We start from the raw sequence: 11,196 nt of genomic DNA on the forward strand, positions 1-11,196 counted from the left end.
CACTCCCACAATAATGCATTAATGCATTAAGGCAGAGTGTTTGTGACCTAATCAGCTCTGAAAGGTCCCACCTCTCCACATTGTTGTATTGGGGATTAGGTTTCCAACATATGAGCTTTGGGGGATACATTCAAACCATAGCATTCTGCCCCTGACTACCCAAATTCATGTCCTGACATGCAAAATACATTAATTCCATCCCAATAGCTCCAAAAGTCTTTTTTCCCCCCAAAATTCTTAACTTTTTTCAGGATCAATGCAAAAGTTTAAAGTTCAGAGTCTCATCTAAGTCAGATATGGGTAAGACCCATGGCACAATTCATCCTGAGGCAAATTTTCCTCCAGCTGTGAGCCTGTGAAATAATAATAAAAATAAAGTGATGTGTTTCCAAAATACAGTGGTGAGACAGATGTAGGGTAGATGCTTCCTTTCTTTCTTTTTTTTTTTTTTGAAACAGTGTTTCACTCCTGTTGCCCAGGTTGGAGTGCAATGGCACTATCTTGGTTCAGAGCAATCTCCACCTCCAGGGTTCAAGTGATTCTCCTGCTTCAGGCTCCTGAGTACCTGAGATTACAGGTGCCTGCCACCACACCTGGCTATTTTTTTGTATTTTTAGTAAAGATGGGGTTTCACCATGTTGGCCAGGCTGGTCTCAAACTCCTGACCTCAGGGGATCCACCCACCTCTGCCTCCCAAAGTGCTGGGGTTATAAGCATGAACCACCATTCCCAGCAGACATTTTCACTTCAAAAAGGAGAAATAGGCCAAAAGAAAGAAGTAACAGGTCCAAAGTAAGTCCAAAACCCAGCAAGGCAGACAAATTATATCTTAAGACTCCAGAATAATCTTTTATTTCCTGCGCTGCTACCTGGACACATTGGGAAGGTTGAGTCCCCAAAGCCTAGGGCATCCTGTCCCTCTAGAGCTAGCAGTATAAGGTTACTATGCTGCTGTGCCCACTGGGCTCAGTTCATGCAGAAGCTCTCATGGGTTGAAGTATTTTGCCTTCAGCTCTCCCAGGCTGGAGTTGCACATTGTTAACTCTACAGTTCAGCCAGGCACAGTGGCTCATGCCTGTAATACTTTGGGAGGCAAAGGTGGGTGGATCACCTGAGGTCAGGAGTTCAAGACCAGTTTGGCCAACATGGTGAAACCGCATCTCTACTAAAAATACAAAAAATTAGCCAGGTGTGGTGGCAAGCACCACCATGCCTAGCTAATTTTTTAGTTCTTGTAGAGACAGGGGTCTTACTATGTTGCCCAGACTTATTTTGAACTCTTGGTCTCAAGAGATCCTCCCACCTTGGCTTCCCCAAATTCTGGGGTTACAGGCATAAGCCACCACACCTGGCCTCTCACATATTAGGATGTATAAAACACCAAAGATCTTCTGAAGGAGCTGAACAAACCAGTAATTTTTAAAGAAAAAAGTAGTGGGAGTGTCTAGTACAACCAAAACCAGGCATCAAAGTTAGCAGTTAAACATTACTGCTATATCCTTGAGGAATTGCCACACTGTCTTCCACAGTGGCTGAACTAATTTACACTCCTGCCAACAATGTAAATGCATTCCTATTTCTCCACATCCTCTCCAGCATCTGTTGTCTCCTGATTTTTTAATGATCACCATTCTAACCGGCATGAGACGGTATCTCAATGTGATTTTTATTTGCGTTTCTCTAATGACCAGTGATGATGAGTTTTTTTTCATGTTTGTTGGCTGCATAAATGTGTTCTTTTGAGAAGCATCTGTTCATATCCTTTGCCCACTTTTTGATGGGGTTGTTTTTTCTTGTAAATTTGTTTAATTTCATTCTAGATTCTGGATATTAGCCCTTTGTCAGATGGGTAGATTGCAAAAATTTTTTCCCATTCTGTTGGTTCCTGGTTCACTCTAATGATTGTTTCATTTGCTGTGCAGAAGTTCTTAAGTTTAATTAGATCCCACTTGTCTATTTTGGCTTTTGTTGCCATTGCTTTTGGTGTATTAGTCATGAAGTTCTTGCCTAAGCCTATGTCCTGAATGGCATTGCCTAGGTTTTCTTCTAGGGTTTTTGTGGTGTTAGGTCTTATGTTTAAATCTTTAATCCATCTGGTGTTAATTTGTGTATAAGGTGTAAGGAAGGGATGCAGTTTCAGCATTCTGCAGATGGATAGCCAGTTTTACCAATGCCATTTATTAAATAGGGAATCCTTTCCCCATTGCTTGTTTTTGTCAGGTTTGTCAAAGATCAGATGGTTGTAGATGTGCGGCATTACTTCTGAGGCCTCTCTTCTATTCCATTGGTCTATGTCTCTGTTTTGGTATCAGTACCATGCTGTTTTGATTACTGTAGCCTTATAGTATAGTTTGAAGTCAGGTAGCATGATGCCTCCAGCTTTGTTTTTGTTGTTGTTGTTGTTTCTTTTTTTGCTTAGGATTGTCTTGGCCATGAGGGCTTTCTTTTGGTTCCATATGAAGTTTAAGGTAGTTTTTTTCCAATTTCGTGGAGAAAGTCAATGGTAGCTTGATGGGGTAGCATTGAATGTATAAATTATTTTGGGCAGTATGGCCATTTTCACAATCTTCCTAACCATGAGCATGGAATGTTTTTCCATCTGTTTGTGTCATCTCTTATTTCCTTGAGTAATGGTTTGTAGTTCTCCTTCAAGAGGTCCTTTCATCCCTTGTTAGATGTATTCCTAAATATTTCACTCTCTTTATAGCAACTGTGAATCGGAGTTCACTCATGATTTGGCTGTCTGTCTGTTATTGGTGTATAGGAATGCTTGTGACTTTTGCACATTGATTGTGTATTCTTTGACTTTTCTGAATTTGCTTATCAGCTTAAGGAGATTTTGGGATGAGATGATGGGGCCTTGTAAATACACAATCACATCATCTGCAAATAGAGACAATTTGACTTCCACTTTTACTAGCTGAATACCTTTATTTCTTTTTCTTGCCTGATTGCCCTGACCAGAACTTCCAATCCTATGTTGAGTAGGAGTGGTGAGAGAGGACATCCTTGTCTTGTGCCAGTTTTCAAAGGGAATGCTTCCAGTTTTTGCCCATATAGTATGTTGTTTCTGTGAGTTTCTCACAAGTAGCTCTTATTTTGAGATACATTCTATTGATACCTAGTTTATTGAGAGTTTTTAGCATAAAGGGCTGTCAAATTTTCTCAAAGGCATTCTCTGCATCTATTGAGATGATAATGTAGTTTTTGTCTCAGTTCTGTTTATGTAATGGATTATGTTTATAGATTTGCATTTGTTGAACCAGCCTTGCATTTCAGGGATGAAACTGATTTGATCATGATGGATAAGCTTCTTGACGTGCTGTTGGATTCGGCTTGCCAGTATTTTATTGAGGATTTTCCCATCAATGTTCATCAGGGATATCAGCCTGAAATTTCCTTTTTTAGTTGTGTCTCTGCCAGGTTTTGGTATCAGGATGATGTTGTTCTCATAAAATGAGTTAGGTAGGATTCCCTCTTTTGGTATTGTTTGGAATAGTTTCAGAAGGAATGGTACCAACTCCTCTTTTTACCTATGGTAGAATTTGGCTGTGAACCCATCTGGTCCTGGACTTTTGTTTGGTAGGCTATTAATTGCTGCCTCAATTTCAGACCTTGTTATTCATCTATTCGGGGATTTAACTTCTTCCTGGTTTAGTCTTGGGAGGTGTATGTGTCCAGGAACTTATCCATATCACCTAGATCTACTGGTTTATTTGCAAGAGGTGTTTGTAGTAATCTCTGATGGTAGTTTGTATTTCTGTGAGATCAGTGGTGATATCCCCTTTATCACTTTTTATTGCATCTATTCTTCTCTCTTTTCTTTTTTATTAATCTGGCTAGTGGTCTATTTTGTTGATCTTTTCAAAAAACCAGCTCCTGGGTTCATGGATTTTTTTTGAAGGGTTTTTTGTGTCTCTATCCCTTCAGTTCTGCTCTGAACTTAGTTATTTCTTGTCTTCTGCTAGCTTTTGAATTTGTTTGATCTTGCTCCTCTAGTTCTTTTAATTGTGATGATAGGGTGTCGATTTTAGATCTTTCCCCACTTCTCATGTGGGCATTTAGTGCTATAATTTCCCTGTAGACACTACTTTAAATGTGTCCCAGAGATTCTGGTATGTTGTGTCTTCGTTCTTATTGGTTTCGAAGAACATCTTTATTTCTCCCTTCATTTCATTATTTATCCAGTAGTCATTTAGAAGCAGGTTGTTCAGTTTTCATGTAGTTGTGTGGTTTTGAGCGTGTTTCTTAACCCTGAGTTCTAATTTGAGTGCACTGTGGTCAGAGAGACTGGTTGTTATGATTTCCGTTCCTTTGCATTTGCTGAGGAGTGATTTACTTCCAATTATGTGGTCAACTTTTAAGTAAGCGTGATGTGTTGCTGAGAAGAATGTATATTCTGTGGATCTGAGGTGGAGAGTTCTGTAGATGTCTATTAGGTCAACTTCGTCCAGATCTGAATTCAAGTCTTGGATATCCTTGTTAATTTTCTGTCTCGTTGATCTGTCTAATATTGGCAGTGGGGTGTCAAAGTCTCCCACTATTATTGTGTAGGAGTCTAAGTCTCTTTGTAGGTCATTAAGAAATTGCTTTATGTATCGAGGTGCTCCTGTATTGGGTGCATAATATTTAGGATAGTTAGCTCTTCCTGTTGCATTGATCCTTTTACCATTACGTAATGCCCTTCTTGGTCTCTTTTGATCTTTGTGGGTTTAAAGTCTGTTTTATCAGAGACTAGGATTACAACTCTTGATTTTTTTTTTTTTTCTCCATTTGCTTGGTAAATCTTCCTCCATTCCTTTATTTTGAGCCTATGAGTGTCTTTGCCTGTGAGATGGGTCTCCTGAATATAGCACACTGATTGGTCTTGACTCTTTATCCAATATGCCAGTCTGTGTCTTTTGAGTGGGGCATTTAGCCCATTTACATTTAAAGTTAATATTCTTATGTATGAATTTGATTCTGCCATTTTGATGCTAGCTCATTGTTTTGCCCATTAGTTGATGCAGTTTCTTCATAGTGTCTATGGCCTTTACAATTTGGTATGTTTTTGCAGTGGCTGGTACTGGTTGTTCCTTTCCATGTTTAGTCCTTCAGGAGTTCTTGTAAGGCAGGCCTGTTGGTGACGAAATCTCTCAGCAGTTGCTGATCTGTAAAGGATTTTATTTCTTCTTTTCTTATGAAGCTTAGTTTGGCTGGATATGAAATTCTGCGTTGAAAACTCTTTTCTTTAAGGATGTTGAATATTGGCCCCACTCTCATCTGGCTTGTAGGGTTTCTGCTGAGAGATCTGCTGTGAGTCTGATGTGCTTCCCTTTGTGGGTAACCTGACATTTCTCTCTAGCTTCCTTTAGCATTCTTTCTTCATTTCAATCATGTTGAATCTGACAATTATGTGCCTTGGGGTTGCTCTTCTGGAGGTATATCTTTGCCGCATTCTCTGTATTTCCTGAATTTGAATGTTGGCCTGACTTGCTAGGTTAAGGAACTTCTCTTGGAAAATATCCTGAAGAGTGTTTTCCAACTAGGTTTTACTCTCCCTCTCACATTCAGGTACACTGATTAAACATAGATTTGGTCTTTTCACATAATCCCATATTTCTTGGAGGCTTTGTTCATTTCTTTTCAGTCTTTTTTTCTCTAATCTTGCCTTCTTGCTTTTTTTCATTGAGTTGATCATCAATCTCTGATATCCTTTCTTCTACTTGATCGATTCGGTATTGAAACTTGTGTATGCTTCACGAAGTTCTTGTGCTCTTTGGCCTAAGCCAGCATCCTGTATCAGCAGTCATGGGTAAAACGCAGCCCAGATAACAGTATCTCTGCTGTGTGAAGCTCACTTCCCAGGATCAGGATGTAAGGAACTGCAGGAAGGAAAGGGCATAGCCTCCTGGTTCCCAAGCACTGTAAGAAGAGGTGATAGTCAAAATAGATAATCAGTTTGACAAGGTCATCAGCCAACAGGCAGAGACCCAGGGATCCCTGCAGTGCCAGGAATTAACCCTTTAGTTTCCATATCACAGAGAGCTCCTGAGAGTTCATTGTAAAAGGTACCTGGGACACTGGCTGTTTCCGCAATAATAAGGAAGTATTCAATATATGAACAACTGGGGAACTGAGTTCTGCCAACAACCAGGTGAGCTTCGAAGTGGGCCCTTCCCCAGTTGAGTCTTCAGATGAGACCCCAGCACTGGCAGATGCTCTGACTTCAGACTTAAGGAAGGACCTTGATAAAAACACCAAGGGACAGGACAGCTGGGTAGCTGCCCCAATCCCAGGAAGAATCCACCCGGCATCAACAATAATCACCAGAACATCAATAATGACAAAGACAGCCAACATTTGTCAAGGGCACTCGGGCACTGTGCTTTGTTGAAACAGATCATATCTCTTTTCTGATTCACAATACCTCAGTGATAATGACAGCCCCCACTCTGCACTGGCTGCCTCATTCTTTGGTGCCAGGAGAGAAAGCAGCACAATTTAAGGCACCAAAGAGCTGATCCCAGAAGAGGTGGGAGAGGACCCAGGATGGAAGATACAAAAGGGATAAATATGCAGCCAGCAGCACGGTCAGGGAGACTGTGGGAACATGCTCAGGTAACACAAATAAAAGCAGAACTCAAAAATGCAGCATCTCACAGTAACAGCCACTGGGAGACATAGACATGCCTGGAAGGGAAGCAGGGGCTGCAGATCATTCCTGGTCGTAGGGAGGCAATCTGCGCCAGGGATTCTCAGTCTTGGTTACAAGTGAATCACAGGGGGCTTTAATAAATGAGCAAGTGGCAGTCGGGCACGGTGGCTCATGCCTGTAATCTCAGCACTCATTATTTGAAGGTTTATCTAGAAAATGCAAGATCATCAGTTGGCAAAATAATTGAAAACGAATGAGTTCAGCAAGATTGCTGGATACAAGATAACATGCAGAAATCAATAACTTTTCTGTGTATCCTCAATAACCACTTAGAAAATGTAGTAAAAGAAAAGATTGCAATCACAGCAACAATTACTAAAAACCAGGAATAAACCAAACCAGATATGTAAGATCCGCATGTGCCTGGAATCCCAGCTATTTGGGGTAGACTGAAGGAGGAGGATGGATTACTTGAGGCTAGGGGTTTGAGCAGCTTTTGTAACATGGCGAGACCCCCATCTCTAAAAAAATTAATAAATGAGCCAGGCGTGGTGGTGCTTTTCTGTAATCCTACCTGCTTGGGAAGCTGAGGTGGGAGGATCACTTGAGCCCAAGAGTTCAAGACCAACCTGAGCAACAAAGCAAGACACCATCTTTAGGAAAAATTTTAAAATTAGCCGGGTATGGTGGCACACACCTGTAGTCCTAGCTACATAGGAGGCTGAGGTGGGAGGATTGCTTGAGTACAGGAGTTCAAGGCTGCAGTGAGCTATGATTGTGCCACTGCACTTCAGTCTGGGTGACAGTGAGACCCTGTCTCAAAAAAAGAAAAAAAAATTTAAGTGAAGGCAATCCACAGAATGGGAAGAAACATTTGGAAATCATGATCTAGAACATACAAATAATTTTTACAAGTCAATAATAAAGACAACGCTATTTTTTAAAATGGGCAAAGATCTGAATACACATTCCTCCAAAGAAGAGACACAAATGTCAATAAGCACATGAAAACATGCTCGACCTCATGAACCATCAGATAAATGCAAATCAAAACCACAATAAGAAACCACTTCTCAGGCTGGACATGGTGGCTCATGCCTGTAATCCCAGCACTTTTCGAGGTTGATGTGGGTAGATCACTTGAGCTCAGGAGTTCGATACCAAGCTGGCCAACATGGCAAAACCCTGTCTCTACTAAAAATACAAAAATTACCTGGGCATGGTGGTGCATGTCTGTAATTCCAGCTACTTGGGAGGCTGAGGCACTAGAATCGCTTGAACCCATGGGGCAGAAATTGCAGTTAGGTCAGATCGCACCACTGCACTCCAGCCTGGGCAACAAAGTGAGACTCTGTCTCAAAAAAAAAAAGAAAAGAAAAAGAAACCACTTGGCATCCCACTAAGGTGGGCGGCTAGAATCAAAAAGAGAGACCAGGTGTTACATAGGATGTGGAGAAAGAACCCTCCTCGTGCACTGCTGATCAAAATGTAAAATGGTGCAGCTGCTTTGGACACAGGCAGTTTCTCAAAAGATTAGGCATAGAGTTACCATATGATCTCATAATTCCATTCCTAATACATACCTAAGAGCATAGATTACATATGTCCAGTTAAAAACATTACAGGAATGTTCATAGCAGCATTAATCATAATGATCAAAAGGTGGAAACAACCCAAATTCCCATCAACTGATGAACACATAAATAAAATGCAGCATACCCATACAGTGGAATGTTGATCAGCAATAAGAAGAAATAAAGTATTGACACATGCTACAGCATGGATGAACCTTGAAGACATTATTCTAAGTGAAAGAAGCCCATCACAAAAGACCACATAGTATATGATTCCATTTTTATGAAATGTCCAGATTAGGGAAATCTTTAGCAATAGAAAGCAGATTAGTGGTTGCCTAAGGCTGGTGGGGAAAGGAGGAAGAGGAGTAACTGCTAATGGGTATGGGGTATTTTTGGGAAGAAGGAGAGTGATGAAAATGCTTTAAAATTGTGATGATGGCTGCACAATTGCAAATATGCTAAAATCATTGAATTATATATTTTATTTATTTTTGAGACAGAGTCTCGCTGGGTCACCCAGGCTGGAGTGCAGTGGCATGATCTTGGCTAATTGCAACCTCTGCCTCCTGGGTTCAAGCAATTTTCCTGCCTCAGCCTCCCAAGTAGCTGGAATTACAGGCGTGCACTGCCACACCTGGTCAAGTTGTACATTTTAAATTATGTGGTATGTAAACTATAGCTCAATAAATGTGTAAAAAAACACAAGAATACCCAAGCTCATATTTTATCTTGTTTTTGTTTTTTCTCTTTGAGACAGGGTCTCAATCTGTCACCAAGGCTGCAGTGCAGGGGCACCATCATAGTTCACCGAAGCTTCAACCTCCCAGGCACAAGTGATCCTACTGCCTCAGCTCCCGGAGTAGCTGGGATTACAGGTTTGTGCCACCATGTCCAGCTAAGTGTATTTTTTTGTAGAGATGGGGTCTCACTATGTTTCCCAGGCTGGTCTCCAACTCCTGGGCTCAAGCGTTCTGCCTGAGTTAGCCCCGCAAAGTGCTGGGATTACAGGGATGAGCCACCTCGCTGGCCTATATTATCTTACACATACACACACACACATTATGTAATATCAGCATATTTTAAATTTTTACATATATGTATCACATACTTTGGCATCTTGTTTTTTTCACTCATAATTATCTCTCAAATTAATCCATTAATAAATTCTATTGTATGACTTTAAAAATCTAATTTTCCAATCCTAAACACCAATGGAAAAGCCTCCCCATGGTCCTGTATACCTTGCTGGCTGTCCCATTTAATGCACCCCTCGGAGCCACACTTCTCACGCGTTTTCTCCATGTGCAGTTTCTACCTCCTCACTGCCCATTTATTCTACCCGTACTCTAAGCTGGCTTCCACCGTCACCATTGCATTGAAACTGCTGGACGAGGTCATGGCAACTTCCACATTACCACAAAGCTTGTATTTCAAAGATGCACATCTAAACTGGGATGTCTGGCCAGGCGTGGTGGCTCACACCTGAAATCCCAGCACTCTGGGAGGCCGAGGTGGGTGGATCACCTGAGGTTAGGAGTTTGAGACCAGCCTGGCCAACATGGTGAAACTCTGTCTTTACTAAAAAAAACAGACAAAAATTAAAAAGAGAGAAAGAAAGAAAGAAAGAAGGAAAGGAAGGAAGGAAGGAAGGAAGGAAGGAGGGAGGGAGGGAGGGAGGGAGGAAAATTAACTAGACAAAAGAAAGAAAATTAGCTAGGCATGATGGCGCATGCCTGTAATCCAAGCTACTCAGGAGGCTGAGGCAGGAGAATTGCTTGAACCCGGGAGGTGGATATTGCAGTGAGCCAAGATTGTGCCACTGCACTCCACCCTGGGTGACCGAGTGAGACTCTGTTTCAAAATAAATAAAATAAAATAAATTGGGATGTCTTAAGGTTGATGACATCATCATACATGTTTACATTTTTTTTTCTCAGAAGCACATAAATTGGTGTTTCTTATAATGGATGGCATGAGAGTGGGCAGGTTTGTCATTTCACTTGATCTTTCAGCTACATTAGCCAACTGACCTCAACGTTCTGGCAATTTCTTCTGGCTTCCACAAACACCCTTCTCCCCTGGTTTTTCTGCCACACTTTCTTCCTGTCTCCTTTGCTGTTTCAAATGATGGGTGTCACGTCTCCTTCTGGATCTTTTTTTTTTTTTTGAGACCAAGTCTTGCTCTGTTGCCCAGACTGGAGTGCAGTGGTGTGATCTTGGCTCACTGCAAACTCTTCCTCCCAGGTTCAAGCAAATCTCCTGCTTCAGCCTCCCAAGTAACTGGGATTACAGGCGCACACCACCATGCCCTACTAATTTTTGTTTTTTAGTAAAGATGGTGTTTCACCATGTTGGCCAGGCTGGTCTCGAACTCCTGACTTTGTAATCCGCCTGCCTCAGCCTCCCAAAGTGCTGGTATTACAAGTGTGAGTCACCATGCCTGGCCCTGATCTTTTCTTCATGCACTTCGGGTTATGATGGCACTCAGACGCACAGTGGCAGCTGCCATGACTGCCCCTCATGTCCACACCTCTGCTCAGTGGTCCAGACTCAACCTGCCTGCAGACTTCACATTTCCTTTTATTTTTTTTCTTTTGAGACAGAGTCTCACCAGACTTCGTATTTCTACTTGGATGCCTAAAAGACCTGTCTAGCCAATATGTCTGAAACGAAGCTCCTGGCTTTCCCCATTAAACTTATTTCTCCAGCCACACTCCTGGCCATCCAAGGTTTTCTCTTTTTGCCCCTCCTTTACATCTTACTCATCACTAAATCTAATCTACCTGCAAAATACACCTATGTCCACTTTCCCCAATCTCCACCATCACCCAAGTCTCCACCCTTCCACCCTTTCTCCTTTCAGTAAGACTTGGTGGCCAGCCAGCTCTCCCTGAGGCTGCTGCTCTCCTCAACACCCTCTTGCTGGCTGGCTACCGCAGCAAACTAGAGCCTCGTTAGAGCACAAGTCCTATGTGATCCACC

Source organism: Aotus nancymaae, unplaced genomic scaffold (genome assembly GCF_030222135.1).
Source record: "Aotus nancymaae isolate 86718 unplaced genomic scaffold, 86718_ANA_hifiasm-v0.15.2.pri h1tg000046l, whole genome shotgun sequence".
Classification (NCBI taxonomy): Eukaryota; Metazoa; Chordata; class Mammalia; order Primates; family Aotidae; genus Aotus; species Aotus nancymaae.